The sequence below is a fragment of the Schistocerca americana genome, chromosome 8 (assembly GCF_021461395.2).
Source record: "Schistocerca americana isolate TAMUIC-IGC-003095 chromosome 8, iqSchAmer2.1, whole genome shotgun sequence".
Taxonomy (NCBI): domain Eukaryota; kingdom Metazoa; phylum Arthropoda; class Insecta; order Orthoptera; family Acrididae; genus Schistocerca; species Schistocerca americana.
Window position 1 is genome coordinate 429,347,271 of NC_060126.1, and position 17,939 is coordinate 429,365,209.

Sequence of the window (17,939 nt, forward strand, 5' to 3'; positions counted from 1 at the left end):
TCTTCTGATTCAAAAAGGGTATTTTTTGCTCGGAAACGGGCTGTTCGAGCTATATGTGGTGTAAGTTCGAGAACGTCTTGTCGACCCCTATTCAATAGTCTGGGAATTCTGACATTGCCCTCACAGTATATATTTTCTTTAATGTCGTTTGTTGTTTGCAATATTAGCCTATTCCCAAGAGTTTGCAGCTTTCACTCAGTTAATACTAGGCAGAAATCCAATCTGCATGTGGAATGCACTTCCTTGACTCTTGTGCAGAAAGGAGTGCAGTATTCTGCTGCATCCATTTTCAATAAGCTACCACAAGAACTCAAAAATCTTAGCACTAGCCCAAACTCTTTTAAGTCTAAACTGAAGTGTTTCCTCATGGCTCACTCCTTCTATTCTGTCGAGGAGCTCCTGGAAGATCTAAAAAATTAAGCAAATTCCAGTGTTACATTGTTGATTTTCTTTATTTAAACTTACTTGTCACCTGAATATGTTTTTTATATTTCATTTTATCTGTTTCTAATATCGTGTTATAATTTCATGTATCGACTTGTTCCATGACCATGGATACTTCTCCTTAATTTGGTCCCACGGTACAATAAATAAATAAACAATGTGAAAATGCAGGCTTAATTTTTTTTTCAGAAAATGAACCTATATCCCATGGCTCAATATCTGATATTTACCACAGGTGTCTATCTATGGGGTCATGATGTACCACCCGGTGTAGTAGGAAGGAATGGAACATTTTTGATGTCTTTGTTATAAAAATTCACAGTGACCATCGAGAACTAATCACCAGTGCCTCCATCCACTACCCACGCCTCACGCCAAGAAACTGCTACGCTATCTGACCGCTGACTTAGATATCGCTTATCACACAGCCAGCTGCCTTGTATCACTTTGTGGCCTTATCTCCACTCTTGGCCAGGCAGCAACTGCAGTCTCCGACTGCCGCCCACATGTGTTAACACAGCATGTGTGTCAGACAACTTCCTCCTGGGAAGTGACGGCACATTGCAGAGCTACTTTAATGGTACAGTAAGATTTACGTGTTCAGTACATGCATTTTTCCTTCGGTTGCTCTATATACTAAATCTGGTCGTTTTCCCCACTTTCTACTGTACACATTTGCAACTAAGAGGTCTGCTATTAATCAGTTTATCGAAGTTATGTCAAACTAGCTGCAATTAGGTGGTATATCCCTCCTCTGCCGTACTGTTATTTAAACAACTGATGGTATAAACTAAATGTACAGTTACTACCGAGGCATGTGGTGGTGATTAGAAAACGAACTTGTGCAGCAGAGATCGACAGCGAAGTATTTTGTCGGTAAAACATAGAGTTTGGTAACGTTTCATTTTGCTTGGCATTACAGCACTTTGTATGATGTAAATACTAACTGTAATATAAGTGGGAGATGAAGTCACATATATATCATTTAATAAATTGTATCTCTGGAGGATGGAAATAAAATTGGAAACTCTTATATATTATATAAATTCATTCGAACTCGATAGCAATTGGATAAATATCATTTATGAAGTATGATGGTAAAGACGCTGATCAATATATTTTTCAATCTTGAATGATGGACAGCTCACAGACACATATCACATGCACCTCAACAGCAACAATAATACTACTCAACCGCCACATCATATATAATTTGCAAGCAACAATGCACTTCATGAGTACAGGAAGATTTATCTGTTTAATACGCACACATATCTTATAACAATTTGCGGGTGGAGCGCGATTGAAAAATGTCAAAATTCGGCAAATAGTTCTTTATTTGCTTTAGATGCCAAAGCAAATAGGTGACATCAGCCCGCATTTAAAACTGACAGCTAATATCACTATCCTCAGCTCACAGTTCATACCATTGTGATCTGCGCTCACCTCGAAAGGGGTCACAGCTGTGTGGGGTCGGCCGGCACGCGAGAGATCGGACAGGTTTGCGCGACCTCGTTGCGATGATGGCAGACGCATCGACCAACGACTCGCCGCGCTTTTGTTCACTGCCAGGTCTCCGTACACATTCTGCAAACGCCTATGAATATCTCGCGATGCTCTGGTTTTCCGCCAAAAGAGACTCTATGACAGCTCTCTGCTTGGAACGAACCTCCGTTATAGACGCCATTTTGAAGGATGCATATAGCGCTGACACCTGTCGAAACTTCATGAAACTACAGAGGCTGAAGCGGGAATAATCCACGACGTCCCACAATAAATTCTGCAATTTTCTAACCGAAACTGGCCGAGGAAGAGATATGTTGCATTACTTATTGAACGTCCGTCGTAGCACTAACTAGTCACCAAGCGGGATGGGATTAGTGAGTCGCACACAGCGTAGACGACATTCGAATATTGTGTGGAACACGAGGTGATGAACCTATTCCTATAAAAATGAACGAACATCGCTGTACAGGCAGAGGTGGGGGCAAGGGCGGGGAATTCTCGAGTGTCCATATTTACATGAGGTGAAACGTGATCCAATTGTGTGGGCATGACACCAGCTAGTAATGAGCCTCGTCAAACAAAGTATTCATACACAGTTTGGCCAGCTGAAATGACAATTGACTGACTCTCTATTGCTTACTTTGTTTTGTAGAGATCGTGCTACGAGGCGTGCCTACAGCCAACAGGGCGAAATGTTTCACTGTATCCAAAACAAGACATAGTATTTCCAACATTTGCAAAAACAGACATAATGTCTTATGGGATAACAGCAATCAGTGATTTTATGTTACTTTAAATCCGTCTTGATTGCAATTTTTTTTTTTTTTTTTTTTAATAAAAAAAAAAAATTGCAATCAAGACGGATTTAAAGTAACATATTTCCAACATGCTTCGCTGACGACACATCAAAAAGGTAATATCAGCTTTGTTATCTTTGAAACAGTACACAATCAGTCCTCTGTTCATATTAGGTTCTCTGTAACGTATTCTTTGTTGTATTCCATGTTGGGTCTCCAGCCGGAACATATCGTCATCTGGACACAATATTTCGGCGGTCCTGCTGGCCGCCATCCTCAGGCGAGTAGGCAGTCGCACAATCTCGCCTGAACTGAAACAAAAACAAAAAAAAAAGAATGCCGCGGCCGTTGCTTTAAACACCGACCGTTGGTCCATTGCGCGTGCGTGAACATAACTGCCCTCTAGGGACAGCACAACAGCTGTAAGTAGGCTGTTTAGGTTTTTTTATTGGTAACGCCACCTCTGTATGAAAATCACTGGCTGTGCTGTGTGCAGTCTGTGGCTGCTTTGCATTGTTGTAATACTCGCCATTGTAGTGTTAGGCAGCTGGCTGTGAACAGCACGTAGCGTTGCGCAGTTGGAGGTGAGCCGCCAGCAGTGGTGGATGTGGGGAGAGAGATGGCGGAGTTTTGTAATTTGTCATGAACTGCTATATATATTACGACTTTTGATGATACTAAGGTAAATACATTGTTTGTTCTCTATTAATATCTTTCATTTGCTAACTATCCCTATCAGTAGTTAGTGCCTTCCGTAGTTTGAATCTTTTATTTAGCTGGCAGTAGTGGCGCTCGCTGTACTGCCGTAGTTCGAGTAATGAAGATTTTTGTGAGGTAAGTGATTTCTGAAAGGTATAGTTTAATGTTACTCAGGGCCATTCTTTTGCAGGGATTTTTGAAAGTCAGATTGCGTTGCGCTAAAAATATTGTATGTCGGTTTAAGCACAGTCTTGTATAATTGTTCAAAGGGGACGTTTCACAGCGCATCCGCCGCAGAGTGCTTGATTTCAGTTTCGGCGAGATAGAGCGACGACCTATGAAGATCGCGGCCAGGTGGACCGCCGAAATAATGTGTCCAGATGACGATATGTTCCGGCTGGAGACCCGACATGAAAGCAACCAATTATTACGCCGGGAAAGTTTACAGAGCCACGTATTCTTTGTAGTCCAACAGACGGCCTAGAATACTCACAAATGTACCCAGATACACCCTGGTATTAATGCAGGGTGTCCCATGTAAAACCGGTAAGCCTGACGTAGTCGAATTGCTTGTGAAGTGGTAACAATGTTACGGAAGTTGGCTACTCTGTATTTTTATCGGAAATGTGTCCGTGCTTCAGTTTCTAACAACCCTACCACAACAAAGGTCAAAAATTAATCATGATTGTAGTGTTGCTCACGCTGCTAAATATTGCATTTTCGGGCAACAACAAAGTTATATTACGTGGCAGGTGTCGTTAGAGAACAGTTAATAAAGTCATTTCTTGAAATAATGGATAAACTAGGCACTCATCTTTTCGTGTTTCCCACGCTGGTCTCGTGAACTCATGGCTCAATCGTCGAAAATCTAGGTAGTGATGATTCCAAGCTCGGATGCAAAGAGGCCTAGGTGTTATTCTGCGATATTCAAAAGTTTTATAGATGTGTTTCATAAACCATTCTTGAAGATTAAACTTTTGCAAGTTAGGACAATGGTGATGTCAAAAAGAAATTAGCACTCCGAATTTAAGTTACACTTCTTTTTCATTACTTTTGTTGCAATATCACGTAGCTCGCTCCAAAACATCACTTCACCATATAAAACATACTTGAAAATATCTTCCTCACTGTTAAAGTTCACATTTCATAAACTGACAACAATCTGCGTCTTTTTAGCATGACGACCAAAGCTTGACTCTCTAATAACCACTTACGCGCCCAAAAATCAGAGTTACAAGTACCTCAATGATCATACTGACAAAAGAAAGAATACACATAAGAACAATATCATTGCAATATATACATATCGATGTATCGAAGTACCTCTACATTAATGAAATCAAATCGGAATGTTGTCACAGAAATATGTTAGCTATTTTACAGAAACACAGTAGAATATTGCTGGTATCGAGAGGTTGAGGTGAGGTGCCGTAATGGTTATGTAATTCAAGTACCATTACAAGTTGAAGTGAGAGGCTCGTTTTGTTGTTACAGAGATTGGTCAGTTTGCAATTTTCTTTTTTGTCATCGGTCTTCTGACTAGTTTGATGCGACCTGTCACGAATTCCTCTCCTTTGCCAACCTCCTCATCTCAGAGTAGCACTTACAACTTACGTCCTCAGTTATCTGCAAGATGTACGAGTATTCCGATCTCCGTCTTCCTCTATACTTATTGCCCTCCTCTGCAGCTCTCTCTACTATTATGGAAGTTATTCCCTGATGTCTTGACAGATGTCCTAGCATCCTGTCCCTTCTCCTTGTCAGTGTTTTCCACATACTTCTTTTCTCTCCGATTCTGCGCTGAACCTCCTCATTCCTTACCTATCAGTCCATCTAAGTTTCAACATTCGTCTGTGGCACTACATCTCAGATGCTTCGATTCTCTTCTGTTCCGGTTTTCTCACAGTCATGTTTCACTAGCATTCAGTGCTGTGCTCCAACGGTACATTCTTAGAAATTTCTTCCTCAAATTAAGGCCTATGTTTGATACTAGTAGACTTCTCTTAGCCAGGAGTGCCCTTTTTGCCAGTGCTGGTCTGCTACTGACGTCCTCATTGGCCCATCCATCATTGGTTATTTTGGTACCTAGGTAGCAGAATTCCTTAACTTCATCTATTTCGTGCCAACAATCCTGATGTTAAGTTTCTCGATGTTCTCATTTCTGGTATTTTTCATTATTTTCGTATTTCTTCGATTTACTCTCAATCCATACTCTGTACTCATTAGACTGTTCATTCCATTCAACATATCATGTAATTCTTCTTCGCTTTCACTCAGGATAGCAATATCATCAGCGAATCATTGATATCCTTTCACCTTGAATTTTAATTCCAATCCTGAATATTTATTTTATGTTCATCGTTGTTTCTTCGAAGCACAGATTGAACAGTAGAGGCCATAGACTACATCCTTGTCTTACACCCTTTTTAATCCGAGCACTTCTTTCTTGGTTGTCCACTCTTATTAATCCCTCTTTGCTACCCCCTATAGCTTACCCTTATTTTCCTCAGAGTTTCAAACATCTTGCACTATTTTCCATAGCCGAAAGCTTTTCCCAAGGCGACAGATACTATTCAGATAGTTCAAATGGCTCTAAGCACTATCGGACTTCAGTCACCTACACTTAAAACTACTTAAACGTAACTAACCTAAGGACATCACACACATCCATGCCAGATGCAGGATTCGAACCTACTACCGCAGCAGCAGCGGGGTTCCGCATCTAGAACCGCTCAGCCACAGCGGCCGGTGACAGATACTACGAATGTGTCTTTATTTTTCTTTAGTCTAGCTTCCATTATCAATCGCAACACCAGAATTGCATCTCTGATGCCTTTACTTTTCCTAAACCCAAACTGATCGTCACCTAACACATCCTCAATTTTCTTTTCCACTCTTCTATATATTACTCTCGTCAGCAATTTGGATGCATGAGCTGTTAAATTAATTGTGCAGTAATTCTCGAACTTGCCAGCTCTTGCAGTCTTCGGAATTGTGTGGATGATATTTCTCCGTAAGTCTGACAGTATATCGCCACATTCATACATTATACACACCAACGTGAAGAATCGTTTTGTTGCCTCTTCCTCCAATGGTTTTAGGAAGTCTGATGGAATGTTATCCATGTCTTCTGTCTTCTTCTTCGCTTTCACTCAGGATAGCAATATCATCAGCGAATCATTGATATCCTTTCACCTTGAATTTTAATTCCAATCCTGACTATTTATCTTATGTTCATCATTGTTTCTTCGAAGTACAGATTGAACAGTAGAGGCCATAGACTACATCCTTGTCTTACACCCTTTTTAATACGAGCACTTCTTTCTTGGTTGTCTACTCTTAGTATTCCCTCTTTGCTACCCCCTATAGCTTACCCCTATTTTCCTCAGAGTTTCAAACACCTTGCACGATTTTCCATTGCCGAAAGCTTTTCCCAAGGCGACAGATGCTATTCAGCTCCAAAGCTCTCTTAAATTCTGATTCTAATACTAGATCCCCAATCTCTCCTAAATCGACTTCTGTTTCTTCTTCTATCGGATTAGACATATCTTCCCCTCATAGAGGCCTTCAATGTATTCTTCCACATACTCGCTCTCTCCATTGCATATAACAGTGGAACTGCTGTTGTACTCTTAAAGTTACCACCTGTAACACCGAAAATGCAGACAAAATTCCTCCTGCGCCATTCAAAATGGTTCGGCGTTCTGATTCTAATACTAGATCCCCTATCTCTCCTAAATCGACTTCTGTTTCTTCTTCTATCGGATTAGACATATCTTCCCCTCATAGAGGCCTTCAATGTATTCTTCCACATACTCGCTCTCTCCATTGCATATAACAGTGGAACTGCTGTTGTACTCTTAAAGTTACCACCTGTAACACCGAAAATGCAGACAAAAGTCCTCCTGCGCCATTCAAAATGGTTCGGCGTTTAATATCCGTTGATAACTTGTACTGTACTTTTGATTCTGAAATTGTAAACTTTATTACAGAAATTTTATTTAATACATAATCGATGTAATGGTGTATTTATTTCTGACTGTATACAATTGATTGTAGATATAATGAAAATATTGTAAATTGCTGGGCAATAGCCAAAGGAACATTCTTTAAATGTATCGATAGCAACGACGAAATGGTAGTAGCTGTGCCGTTTTTTATCTTTGCGTATGGAGAGCCTCTCTCGCGTTGCGAGCAGGGGGAAGCAGAGCAGCCCGAGTCATGAAAGAGTGAGGAAGTGTTCATTGGGCGTTCCCGCAGACGGAGGGTGCAACTACGATCGCGCCAGTGTAGACGCGCCTGATTTGTTAACCCACGAGTATTGAGAGCACGGGAGGAGTGAACAGGCGGAGGAAGCTGCGATTCTAACTGTTGCCGGTCCCGTAATTATCCGTGGCTCTGGGGACGACTCATCGTTCTCAAACAGCAGCACCAGCAGCGGCAGCTCAGCATTGTCGTCGGCTACATTCATCGTCATCCGGATACTTGCAACATCGTAAGACTGTTAAGTGAAAAATTACTCAGCGTCATTCCTTTCACAAAGCACGAGTAACTCGAATAATAACATGCAATAGTTAAAACTTGTATGTCACCTGTGTTCTCATTGTCCTCAATCACCGAGTGTCGTAAGAATAGCCGGCCGCTGTGGCCGAGCGGTTCTAGGCGCTTCAGCCTGGAACCACGCTGATGCTACGGTCGCAGGTTCGAATCCTGCCTCGGGCATGGATGTGTGTGATCTCCTACGGTTAGTTAGGGTTAAGTAGCTCTAAGTTCTAGGGGACCGATGACCTGAGGTGTTAAGTCCCATAGTGCTCAGAGCCATTTGAACCATTTTTTGGTATGGATATGAAAACTGATTAAATATTTACTGCCAGTTCTGTGTGTTTGCTAATGAGCAGTTTCAGTCTAAATTTTCTGCCTGAGTAACTGTTCATTCGTGTACTCCATAACAGAGGCTTAAATAATTTCCAATTTTAAGTATTAACTTCATTCACTTAAAGTGACCCAAAATTTCTTTGGCAAAACGAACAACTCAATATACAGCACAAATTTTAGAGTGCGCAATTTCATTTATTATGTATTTAGCTTAGCGAGTGACTCCTTCTGGCTTGGTATGTATTTTTATTGTTGTTATTTCGAAAGTAAAATCACTTGCTCATTTTCTTAAAGTAAATTCACTTCAATCTTTCAATAATCAACAATTAATTACTGAAAGTCATTTTTTACAAAACAAAGTCTAAGTTTAGCCAGTCATTCATTTAACCAGTAATTCTATTCAACTTTACTTTCAACATTTAGTATTTCAGTATAAATTGCAAACTCATTACTTTATGAATCATTTACTTTCTCGTGAAGTGTTGTATTGTGCAAAAGCATGAAAACCTCCTGTTGCCACGCCAGTGATTATTTGCTTAAATTTCTTTGCTGTCACCTTTCTTAAGATTTTTTTTGAAAGAAAGATCTGAGGACATCCTAACGAAAGACCTGAAGATAATGGGCGATTATTTCCGTAAGTGGAAACTTCAACCAAATGCTTCCAAAACAGACATTATTTGCTTCCATCTCAACAACAAACTCGCTGGAAAGGAATTGAACATTCGATTTGAAAACACCATTCTCGGGCACAATAAAACTCCGAAGTACTTGGGCATGGCGCTGGACAGAACACTATCTTTTAAAGAGCACCTAACAAAGACTGCCGAAAAATTAAAGACAAGAAACAGCATTATTCAAAAGCTCTGTGGTACTACCTGGGGAGCAACGGCCTCCACTCTCCGCACCTCTGCTTTAGCAATTGTATTCTCGGCTGCCGAATACTGTGCTCCAATTTGGCTAAACAGCCCACATGTAAAAACGGTGGATGTCCAGTTGCATAACACTCTAAGGATGATTTCTGGAGTACTTAAACCCACTCCAACGCAATGGCTCCAAATATTAAACCACATCCCGCCGCCACACCTGCGACGTACTGAAGCCCTTGTACGTGAATACAAAAACATCATGGGAAATCGAAGGCTGCCAATCCACCAAGACATTGAGGCTGCAAACACTAATAGGCTTCGAGCTAGGAACCCGCCAACAAGAACAGCAAGGACCTGTGTACAAGAAGGTTTCAGTATCACAAACGCATGGTCTGAAAAATGGAACGCATGGCAAAATCATAACATGCCTTGCATCACACAAAATCCACCTGGTTTTGACCTACCACGCTAACGTGGTCCACTCTGAAAAGGATTCGAACTCGTCACGGCAGATGTGCTTACTCCCTGTATAAATGGGGTAAAATACCTTCCCCTCAGTGTGACTGCGGAAAAAATCAGACCATCAATCACATTGTTGAAGAGTGTTACAGAAGAGCCTATAATGGGAGCCCCGACGACTTCCTGCTCGCTACTCCAGAGTCGATAGATTATATTAATAGACTTGATGTTTGTTTGTAATCCTTAAACTTTGTTATATTAGTGATGTTTGTTTACAATTATTAACGTTTGTTATATTAGTGATTTGTCTGTTTCTTTCTTATGTGTCTGTATTGCCATACTATAAATAAATATATAATCTTAAGATTCTGGAGGGTCACTGCCCTAGCAGGCTGGCGACCGTTTAATTATCCCCTTTTTAGCCAGTCAGTGTTATCTTTGTATTATCAGTAATATTTGTAGTAAATATTACATGGTACCCTTTTCCCCCCTGTGCAGTTCGTGAGTGATTGCACTATGTTCCACCCATTTCAAAATTATCATCAGTATTTAGCTTAAGTTTAGAATAGATTCTTCTTTCAGTAGAGCCTCTTGTACACTTTCCTCAGAAGGTCTCTTGTACACTTTCCTCCAACTAAGCGGTGTTATTTTCCTTCTGTAACGATAGCCTTACCCACCGTAAAATTTTAATTAGGCATATGGGATCACGGTCAGTTGTATCGCAATCCAGTAGGCCGATTAGGAAGGAGGAGCTTACACTTGGTGACCGTGACAGGACAATATCAATTTGGTATTGTGTTGGCACGAATTTTGCACTGTGCAGTTTCGTAGCGAATGAAACCCCTCCGCTACGAATAAAGGCACTCATGGACAACAGTAATAAGTGGTGGAAATAAGTCACAAAATTTCTTAATTTCCGTTGATCAGTAAAACAGGCAACACGATGAACACAAATGAAACTGATAATTTGATTGTACTTAAGGGGGAACAATCGGTAGAAGAAAGGGGAACGCTGGCAGCGGAAGCCATTGTTGAGGAACCGGCCGGCCATCATGACTGACGCTACTGCTGGACCACAGGAACAGAGGAAAATGGATTTCCTGGCATTGAGAGACGCTACGGAATTCGGGAAAAAATCATAACCGAATCCATTGACGATGGATACGAGGAAATCATTAAGAAAGATCCAAAGTTAGTGCCAAAACCAGTATAGCTGGAAATATAAACGATTTGTTGAGAATGTTGATCAGTACAGTTAGTGCTCAGTCCGAATCAATAGATGCTCAGTCCGAATCAATTACTCCTAAAATTAATGCTCTGTTCGAATCAATTACAGCTAAAATTAATGCTCAGCCCGAATCCAGTAAAAGTTCAATCCGAATCAGTTAATGCTCAGTCAAAAGCAATCAAGATTGTGAACAATAATACTGGAATTGTTAACAAGAAAGTAGATGCAATCAAGAAAGATATAATTCTCATGAATACCGAAATCGGTAGTCTTAAGCAGGACACGACAGAGGTACAGTCAAAAATAGGAAGCATAAATAGTCGTTTTGAGACGGAAGTACAGAGGACTGAACAAAAACTGCAACAGACTGTTAATCCCGTCATTGAAAATAAAGTAACTGAAAAGGTAGAATTAGCGCAAAAAGACGATAGGAGAAAGGTTACGAATTTACTAACTTCGGTATTAGAAATGGATACTAGAGTGAACAAACAGCAGACTACTTGTGATGAGAAAAAGAGGGAAGTGGAAACGTCAGCGACGACCATTTGCCAAGTAGTTACAAAAGTATCCGAACTAGAAAAGGGATTAGACGAAAGGCAACACTATGTGTCGTGCCGTGCACATAAAACTGAAATCTTAGCGAAGGAGGAGCGTTTCGATCCCCTCAAAAACAGGATGGATTGCACTTAATTAACAATTGCGAAGGGGTATTGCCTGAATTATGGGCGGATAAGAGAAAAATTAATGCTGTAACCGAAGTGCTAGCGGGCGAGGGGGACTTAAACCTCGATATTGTGAATTTGAACTTTCAAGCATTTAAGAATGCGTTCTTGAAACAATATTGGTCAGAGCAGAAGAAGGAGAGTGAATGGCGCGATTTCGTAGTGTCAAAACCCTACGACGAACTCTCTCGGCTCGATGAAAGAATATTGCGAAGATTGGATCCACAAGTTAAAATACTTGCCTAATCGACGGACTGAGTCGGAGATTGTCTGGGAGTTGTGAAAGAAGCTTCCAGATGATTCCAAAAGAGTAAGATTCGTGGTAATAGCAACAATTACCACAGCTACAGTAACTATAATAACAATAACCATGGCAACAATGGTAACCACCACCGTGGTAATAATAACTCACACCACTATAACAATAACAGTCATTGTGGGAACAACAATAGTAGAAATGACAGAGGTCAGTATCATGTGAATGTGGTACGTGGTTCTCGGCAGAATGATTGTAGGTAGGAGCAAAAACAGCAAGTGCGACAGCCAGATAGAAACAGACCTGTCGTATTTAATCAGGGTAACAGTTAACCGCGCCGGTTTGGGGTCCACCGGGCGTGGGAAGGCCATGGCGGCCAGGAAGAAAGCCTAGGCAACGTCGGTGTAATAGATCCGGATGGATAAATCGGCGATGGGAGAATGTACCAGAAGACAGAGTGGGGAACGCACTCGCAGTAACAATAATTGAAGACGAAAAGGTAGTCGACAAAGTGGTCACTGTTCGTAATGACGATGAAAATAAGAGTACCGGTCAACAAGGAAGAGGCGGCCACTGTTAAGCCAACAATGGTACCATAGGCTCCACTACAGTTTGATTCGCCGGCGGAATTAAAGAAGCCGATATCGGATAAAACTTCCCTTATACCGCAGGGCAACGTGGAACGCGAGATGTGACTAGATCAGTTCGGTCGGATATACGACAAACTGAAGAACCACAGAGGATTATATAGGAGGTGAGCTAATGGGGAGAGCGACCAATATTTGACACTTCTCAACCCGCCTGTAATTAGCGTTTATGAAGAAACGGAAAGCCCTGTACCGAAGCGGGAGGCTTGTCCAAATGTTGTAGTACGTAATTGAAGTAGCCAACCCCAACGATGCAGGTCCCAAGGAAAACCGACACAAAATTTCTGAACAGGGGCAAAACGAATTTGGTGATGATGATCGGGCACGGCTAGTTGATGGCCACGTAGATTGCGACATCTACGAGGTTAAGGTTGACCCCATACAGTCACACGAGAGTGGTATGGGTTGCGTGAGCTCGGGAGCAGAATTAGAAGCAGAAACAGAGTACATTTCTCCAAGCAATTCGGAAGATGATAGCCATCTTTCCGAAGAAAATTTACCTGATTTGACAGTTAGCGAATTGTTGGTAACACAAGGTTCGTTAATCGAAGAAATTGATAAACAGATTTCGGTGTAGGGGCCAAAGCAACAGAAGGACAGGCAGACAGAAATTATGAACGTCCAATAACTGAAAATTAAAAAACCACTAGATGAACTGCTATCGGGTCAGAGTCGGATGGGTCTTTCTGGAGTGACCTTGATGTGGATGGGAGCTTATTGTGGGAAAACCAAGAACTAGACAAAGATAAGTGTAGAATTACACTGCCCAGCGATGTGCACGGCCTTCAAATGCACGTTTTAATAGATACCGGGGCAGAGCAAAGTGTCGTGTCCAGTAAAATTTTTGATCCATTAAAGGAAAGACCAGGAGTAGTAGTAATGCCCGTAATGGGAGTTAAAATCATCGGAGCTACCGGAAAGAGTAGCAAACCTATATCCCATCAAATATCTGCCTCTTTCGGAATTCGAGGGAACAATTTGGACATGAATTTATCGTCGTGCGAGATTTGAGCACCGAGATTGGCTTAGAAGTACCACGCAGTATTTGACAACAATAAAACAATAATGTGAATTTCAAAAAATGAGTCCGAAATTAGCGTGAGTTTTAATGAAACAAGTGATGATGTCAGTAGTCAGAACCAACCTGTTCACATTGTTAGCCGGCCGCGGTGCCCGAGCGGTTCTAGGCGCTTCAGTCCGGACCCACGTGACTGCTACGGTCGCAGGTTCGAATCCTGATGTGTGTGATGTCCTTAGGTCAGTTAGGTTTAAGTAGCTAGTTCTAAGTTCTGTGGGACTGATGACCTCAGATCTTAATTCCCATAGCGCTCAGAGTCATTTGAACCATTTTTTTCACATTGTTATTTGGCCTGAAGAGATAACTGGTTTCCCTCCGCGAATTAGTATCGACATGGAGTTGAAGAAAGCACGTTTACGAGACGTAATGAAAAAGAAAGCCGAGGCACTAATACGGCGCCATGACGCGAAAGAGCAGTTGGCTACATTTGCAGTTGGCGATCTCGTTCTCGTTAAAGCGAACGAGAAATCAAGCGAGACTGATAATGAGATCTCAAAATTTAAATTCATTTATAATGGCCCATTTAAGGTTGTCAATATAACTCACACTAACACTTACTGTTTAGCATTTCCTAATTCCAGCAAGCTGTTAAGTGTACGTAGCATTTTTGACTTCAAGTTGATTAATCTGAGAAAGAATTTCCAGTCAAGACTTAATTATTAGTGTGATTTTCAAACTTTATTCCAACTTTATTTCTTGGACCAGACTGTCATCAACGGAATTGTAAAAAGAATGACGAGAAATTTAGCTTAAAAGGTAAATGTTCTAGAAATACACTCCTGGAAATTGAAATAAGAACACCGTGAATTCATTGTCCCAGGAAGGGGAAACTTTATTGACACATTCCTGGGGTCATATACATCACATGATCACACTGACAGAACCACAGGCACATAGACACAGGCAACAGAGCATGCACAATGTCGGCACTAGTACAGTGTATATCCACCTTTCGCAGCAATGCAGGCTGCTATTCTCCCATGGAGACGATCGTAGAGATGCTGGATGTAGTCCTGTGGAACGGCTTGCCATGCCATTTCCACCTGGCGCCTCAGTTGGACCAGCGTTCGTGCTGGACGTGCAGACCGCGTGAGACGACGCTTCATCCAGTCCCAAACATGCTCAATGGGGGACAGATCCGGAGATCTTGCTGGCCAGGGTAGTTGACTTACACCTTCTAGAGCACGTTGGGTGGCACGGGATACATGCGGATGTGCATTGTCCTGTTGGAACAGCAAGTTCCCTTGCCGGTCTAGGAATGGTAGAACGATGGGTTCGATGACGGTTTGGATGTACCGTGCACTATTCAGTGTCCCCTCGACGATCACCAGTGGTGTACGGCCAGTGTAGGAGATCGCTCCCCACACCATGATGCCGGGTGTTGGCCCTGTGTGCCTCGGTCGTATGCAGTCCTGATTGTGGCGCTCACCTGCACGGCGCCAAACACGCATACGACCATCATTGGCACCAAGGCAGAAGCGACTCTCATCGCTGAAGACGACACGTTTCCATTCGTCCCTCCATTCACGCCTGTCGCGACACCACTGGAGGCGGGCTGCACGATGTTGGGGCGTGAGCGGAAGACGGCCTAACGGTGTGCGGGACCGTAGCCCAGCTTCATGGAGACGGTTGCGAATGGTCCTCGCCGATACCCCAGGAGCAACAGTGTCCCTAATTTGCTGGGAAGTGGCGGTGCGGTCCCCTACGGCACTGCGTAGGATCCTACGGTCTTGGCGTGGATCCGTGCGTCGCTGCGGTCCGGTCCCAGGTCGACGGGCACGTGCACCTTCCGCCGACCACTGGCGACAACATCGATGTACTGTGGAGACCTCACGCCCCACGTGTTGAGCAATTCGGCGGTACGTCCACCCGGCCTCCCGCATGCCCACTATACGCCCTCGCTCAAAGTCCGTCAACTGCACATACGGTTCACGTCCACGCTGTCGCGGCATGCTACCAGTGTTAAAGACTGCGATGGAGCTCCGTGTGCCACGGCAAACTGGCTGACACTGACGGCGGCGGTGCACAAATGCTGCGCAGCTAGCGCCATTCGACGGCCAACACCGCGGTTCCTGGTGTGTCCGCTGTGCCGTGCGTGTGATCATTGCTTGTACAGCCCTCTCGCAGTGTCCGGAGCAAGTATGGTGGGTCTGACACACCGGTGTCAATGTGTTCTTTTTTCCAATTCCAGGAGTGTAACTGAAATGAAAGGAAAATTAAAGCCGTGGTCAACGTGTATAAATGTCAGTCTGGCGTATGTATCATTTGTAATTTTGTAAATAATATGTTATAAAAATGCTTTTATATCACGTATTCTGTTAGTGAATACCGATGCACTCAGACAGTGTATAAGTTTCATGTCTGCGTGTGAAAATGGACAGTATCGAGTTATTCACATTGATGGAAATATAAGGACTTCTTGAGATTACTCTGGAGTGCGCTTTCGAAGCATGTAAGGCAGGAGGACGTTGTGGAATGCCAGTGCACAGACAGAATAATCAAGTGCCGCTGCGGCCCACGCTACAGTGCCATGTCGGGACTGAGCCACTGCAGGCTCTTAGAACGCTGCGGCGCCCTTTGTAAATAGGCGCGTGGAACGCGGCTTTTTTCTTTTCAGCACAACCAGTGTAAAGCTTTGTTTAGACATTTAAGTTTTATCGGGACGCTTGCTTCAAATACACAAATTCTCATAATGAGAAAGGGAATCTGTTAATGACTATATTATGAAAAACTGAAGCAAACATTGTAACTAGTGATTTCTTATCTCGCTTCTTATCATTTTACTCAGTTTTGTGTACCTTTAACTATGTTACTTACGTTTTCTTGCGCAGTACTGACTGAAATTTTCATTTTAAACGTAATGGTTTTTTGAAAGGTGTAATTTTGTTGTTTAAAATATGTTATGGTACACGATGATGATTTGTGTTACAATGACACAGTGTTGTCATGCTAATTACTTTCCCAAACATAGCTGCGCTAATCAATGAGAAGATTAATGAGTGATTAAGAAAATTTATGTAGACAGAACTGAATGCATTTGCGCATCTGCATTTCCGTTTGTATTTCTTCGGACATTCCCTTATTTTGTTTCCCTACAGGAAAGAAACTCATGGAATGTGGGGCACATGTAACATTAAAAATGCAGATAAAATACCTTCTGCACCATAAAAACTTTCGGCGTTTAATATTCTTTGATAACTTGTACCGTATTTCTGATTCTGGAACTGTAAGCTTTATTACAGAAGTTTTATTTAATACATAATCGATGTAATAGTGTATTTATTTCTGACTGTATATGATTGATTGTAAATATAACTAAAATATTGTAAATTGCTGGGTAATATCCAAGGGAACTTTATTTAAATTTATCGATAGCAACGATGAAATGGCAGTAGCTGTGCCGTTGTTTATCTTTGCATATGTAGATTCTCTATCGTGTTGCGCGGAGAGAGGAAGCAGAGCAACTTGAGTCGTGAAAGAGTGCGGAAGTGTTGGTTGGGTACTCCGGCAGACACGTTGCGCAGCTACGATCGCGCCAGAGCAGGCGCGCTTGATTCGCTAACCAGAGAACATTGAGAGCACGGTAGGAGTGGACAAGCGGAGGAAGCTGCAGTTCTAACTATTGACTGTCCCATAATTATCCGCGGCTCTGGAGATGACTCGGGGTTCTCAACCACCAGCAGCAACAACAACGGCAGCTCAGCGGTGTCGTCGGCTACATTCTTCGTTGTCCGCACAGCTACAACATCGGAAGCCTGTTAAGTGAAAAATTATAAACTTACATAGGCATTACCCAGCGACATTTCTTTCACAAAGTGTGACTATCTTGAATAATAACCTACAATAGTTAAAACTTGTTTGGCATCTGTGTTGTCATTGTCCTCGGACATTGTCATCGTCCTCGGACATTATTACGAGTCAGGGTCTCTTTCCTTTCCATGCAATCACCGAGTGTCGTAAGAATATGAAAACTGATTAACTATTTACTGCCAGTTGTGTGTGTTTGCTAATGACCAGTTTCAGTCTAAATTTTCAGCCTCAGTAATTGTTCATTCTTGTACTGCATAACAGAGGCTTAGATAATTTGCAATTTTAAGTATTAACTTCATTCACTTACAGTGACCCAAAATGTCACTGGCAAAACTAACAACTGAATATACAGCACAAATTTTAGAGTGCGCAGTTTCATTTGTTCTGTATTTAGCTTAGCGAGTGACTTCTGCTGGCTTGGTATGTATTTTATTGTTGTTATTTTGAAAGTAAAATCAGTTGTCCATTTCCTTAAAGTAAATTCACTTCAGTCTTTCAATAATCAAAAGTTCATTTCCTGCCTTTTTCTAAATTTTGCATTACGTTACATTG